Here is a 5,017-nt window from a genome sequence, read left to right on the forward strand (position 1 = left end):
GGAGATGTTCCCAATACATGACGGGGATGTGATGTGGGACATTGTTGGGCGTAGATGTGAACTCGAGTAAACTAGACCAAGGAAAACATTAAGACTATGTTATCTTGTAAAGGTTTCCTTGTCTTTCCCTTCCTTTCCCTACATTTTCTTTCAAACCAAACATAGCCTAATGTAACCTACCATTGCATACTTGAAAATTACAAATACAATGATTGGATCATTGCATACTTGGATGAATCATGAATGAAATATGAAAATGGAATAATGTTAATAAAATATAAAAAATACAATATGGTTACAAATTGAAAATACAAAATTACATTGTTAAAAAATTAAAAAAATATATCAAATAAATTAAATAAAACTAAAAAAATTACAATAATTTGAAAAAAAAAATCTATACAAGTAGTCAAATTCATGAATCCATCATTCATGTCTTTCATCATTTACTTTGGGTGAAATATCCGGTGTAGTATCATGCCCTCCATTGTCTTGTAATCTATCTTTTGCATCTAGCCAATCCTTGAAGTAGATGCACATCTTTATGCTCTCATCGTTCATGCAGTTTCTTTTGTCATCCAACACCTTGGTACTTGCACTAAAACAAGAGTCTGATGGAACTATAGACACCGGAGGGGTTAATAGATCACGTGCCATGGAGACGGGAATCGAATAATTTTTTGAATGTTCACTCCACCAGGTTAAAATATCAAAATTATTTGATCATTCACCTAAATTAGAAAATTTTCCTTATAAATAAAAATTAAGTTCAGTAAATGAATTTGTTGTAGAATTATCATATTTTTGCCTTCTACTTATTAAATAAAAAAGTTTTTCTCTTCTTCTACTGGGCTCAAGGTCAGAAGTAGAAGAAGATGATGAACAAGTTGTAGGAATATTTCCTACAACTTCAAATTCATACAAACTGTACATTTTAAATAATAATTTATTCATTTTTTCTTTTTTATTTCCTATATCAATATTCATATTTTCATAATATGATTCAAGTAAAATATCTAAACCATCTTTCCTAATCCTAGGGTCTAATATTGTAGTTAAACAATAAAGGGGAGAAATGTTCTCCCAATATTTTTTAAATTTATTTTCCATAATTTCAACAATACATTGAAATTGTGGGTTATTTCTATGTTTTGCAAAACAATCACTAATTACCATTAATTGACAAGGTAAATTACAGCTAGTTGGATAATAAATTCTAGATAATTCATTAGTTGCATCATAAAAATGTTTTAAAAAGTCTCTTATACAGATTGTCATTTCCCAGTCTTCCTCAAATATCATATCATTAGGCATTTTTAAATTATAAAAATCAGAAAGAATTTGTATATAAGATATACAACTTTTAACATAGCATAGGTAGAAGTCTACCTATGCTTTACATATAATATAAAATGTTTTATTTTAAACCATAATTTTGGCATAAATATTTAAATTCTTGTTTTATTGCCCCTAAACTTTTTATATATATAATACAATTTCTAATTTTTGAAATATGAGTAGAAATAATATTCAAGGCATCTTGAATACATAAATTTAAGATGTGACATGCACATCTACTATGAAATAATTTACCATTTAACCATGATTTTAATTGAGATTTTAAAATATTTATTGCAGAACCATTATTTATTTTCTATTCCATAAGCATGCAAAGTATTTAAAATACTTGAAGCAATAGCTAGACATTATGTGGCCATTCAGGCCTAGTAAAACTTAAAATTATTTTATTCAAAAGCCATTTTTTATGAATGAAATGGTCGATAACACAAATATAACTAATATTAAATTTGGATGTCCAAACATCCGAAGTAATTGCAACTTTAGAACTAAAATTTTCTAACAAAGAAATTAAATTTTGTTTATATGAATAAAAAATTTTAAAACATCAATTCTTATAGTATTCTTAGAAACTTTTTTATATTGTGGGTTTATAGAACTACACAACCATTTTTCTAGCTTTGGATCTTCATCTAATATAAATGGTTGTTCTGCATGTACAATATACTTAGCAAGTTCTTGTCTCATTTTTTCTTGTGAATATTTAAAAGTACCAAAACTAGTCCCCCTCCCAATCTGTGTTTGGGTTGTTTCTCTCCCTTCATCTTCCTCTTGCTCATGTGTGAGTAGATGTTTGCTCAAATGACCCGTACCACTCTTGCTACAATAACTAAAGTCTTTCCTACATTTTTGGCAAATGGCTCTTTTCTCCTTCCCCTCAATATCCTCTACTCTAAAAACTTTCCAAATCAGGTTACTCATCTTAGAAGCCCTCCTTTTCCCCCTAGTATCACTACTACTAGGGGTGAAAGCTCCACTTCCATCGACATCAATCGCATCAGTGCTAACATTATCATGATGCGATTGAATATCATCAATGGTGAACATGTTGGGGAATTGGTTTTCAGAAGAGTCGACCATTTTCTTTTAATTCCAAAAAGATAAAAATTAATCTAATTCGACTTACCCGGATTGTCGGTTCAAAACCCCAACTTGATTTCAACGGTTGAAGCCTTTCAATGTCCAAGCCTCCCAAATTGAGATACTTGAGCTCGTTGAGCCAACCTTCTTCTTGTTGAAAGTCAAAACTTCAATAAAGTTGAGACTTGAGAATTGGAGAATGCAGAATCAGATAATCAGCTAATCAGAATTTCTCAGATTATAGATAATTGAGAATGTATAAGTATGAGAGAGTGAGAGAGAAGAGATTAAGAGAATTGTTGAATTAGTATGATGAGAATGGTGGAGGATAGGGCTATTTATAGGAATTGAACATAATTCAATTGCCCAAAATACCCAAAAAACTATCTATTATTTAATTGTTGGGAGGGGTATTTTGGTCATTGTAAAGTTACTTATAACTTTACACAAAATGCCCCCCTAAACTAGTTGTTATATAGCTGTATTTATGTCATTTTTTCAATCCCCATAAGCAAAATACACAAATACCCCTAATATGGCTATTTATAGCTATTTGGGGGTATTTCTGTAAAACCCCCCCAAAAAGCTGAAACTAGTCGTTGGGTCCCTTTGGGGGGGGGGGGGGGGGGGGGCAATGGCTATATTCCTGGGTAGGCCAAGCGGGCCGTGCCATGGACAGCCGGCCCATGGGCCTCGAACCCCCGGCCCAGCACGACACGTACCTCTATGTCAGGCCTGGCACAGCCCGTGGGCCTTTGTATCGTGCCATGCTGGGCCATAGGCAGCTCAACCCGATTTACACCTCTAAATGCAATGTTGCTAAACATAGGTAAAAGTGAAGTAGAGTGCAAAATTACCCTAAACCAGGATTTACACTCCATTTGCATCATTTCCAAATGCAACTTATTGAGGTAAAAAGTGATTCCTACCTCGAAGATCCTTTAATTAATATGAGGGTTATCAAGGAAACTTTCAAAAGAATAAATGAAATATGGATAAGAAACTTGATGGTTGAAGACAAATATTCATTCTTTGGATGGAAGGATCACTCTACTAAAATCCACTATTGGCATGACCCCTTATTTTTTTTATGAGAGCATTTAAATTGCCAAAAATAGTGATAAAATGGACAAAAAACATAAATATTTTCTCTAGGGAAAAATAAGAAAAATTTCATGTACTCTAGTAAAATGTAAGGTCATCTATAAATCAAAAGAAGGAAGGAGGATGGAGTGTAAAGAACATTAGAGGAATGAATGCAGCTGGTTGGCTAAACTGGGATGGAATGTTATCACAAACCATTTAAATTTTTAGGTGAAGGTTATTAAAAATAAATAACTAAGACAAGAACTTGTGGGAAATTAAACCCAAGAATATGATTCTTGGGCTTGGAAAGGTGTTCTAAGCCAAAGAGATCTCCTTAAAAAGGGGATGAAATAAATGATCGGAAATGGGAAAAGCATCAAATTTTGGAAGGATACTTGGATAGGGAAAATATTTGGAAGAGATAATTAGCCCACCAATTGAAGAGAAAGATTTGATTATTTATGATTACATTAATCGACTAAATAATGAGTGGGATAAAGAAAAAATAGCTATATATGTTTCACTAGAGGTTTGGAAAAAGACAAGAGCAATTCCCCTTCCTTCAAAAGAAAGAGAAACATTATAACTTGGAAGCCTGACCCAAATGGGAAATTCACTATGATAATTAACAACCTATGCTATTTAACTAACAAATTATGATGAAGAGATAAATGTAAGAAAGAGGAAAGAGATGTGATTTCTAAGATCCCCTCCAAAGGTAGCCTCTTTTATGTACCTCCTCCTAAACAAGAAACGTTCTCACTAGAGAATGGCTTAAGATATGAGGATGGAGCATTGAAGAGGAATGCCCATTTTGTGGAGAGGTTGAACATATTAATTATATTTTTAAAAATTGTCAAATAGCCAAGCAAAATTGGATGAATATGGAGCTAATAATTCCCATGCCTCTAGAGAATGAGTCAATGATTGAATGGCGTGGGATCATGTGTTCAAAGAAAAAAATAATAACACCAACTCTACAAGCAAAAAGTTGGTGCTTGAAAATACTAACATGCTTCTTTGGATTTTGTAGAAAATGGAAACAAAAAAAAAAACAAGAACAAATACACTCCCATTAGACGTTTAACCAAACAAACTCGTGTCAATTGAAGTGGCTTCATTTGTCTTCATCAAACCTGTTTCTATTGCATTGAAGTTACAAAATCTCTAGTCCTTGTTAGCTAGAAGCCACTGGTGAGAGAAGACATCAAGATAAACTTTGATGAGTCTAGGAGAAGTGATGGAAGATGTGTTGTTAGAGTCATTGCTAGAGACAAAAAGAAGGACGAACTAAACATGTAGTTTGCAAGGATATCGAGGTCTACAAGATAAACATGGCAGATCTTGAAGCCCATAAGTTGGCTATAGGAGTAACGTTTATCTATTAAAGGTGTCTCTCTTATAGTGATCAATAAACTCCTGGGGATTGAAGACCATCCATAAAATACTTCAGAACTAATAAGATATGAGATTGCTAAGCTTCACAGCCTCA

The sequence above is a fragment of the Nelumbo nucifera genome, chromosome 1 (assembly GCF_055504915.1).
Source record: "Nelumbo nucifera cultivar China Antique chromosome 1, China Antique-T2T, whole genome shotgun sequence".
Taxonomy (NCBI): domain Eukaryota; kingdom Viridiplantae; phylum Streptophyta; class Magnoliopsida; order Proteales; family Nelumbonaceae; genus Nelumbo; species Nelumbo nucifera.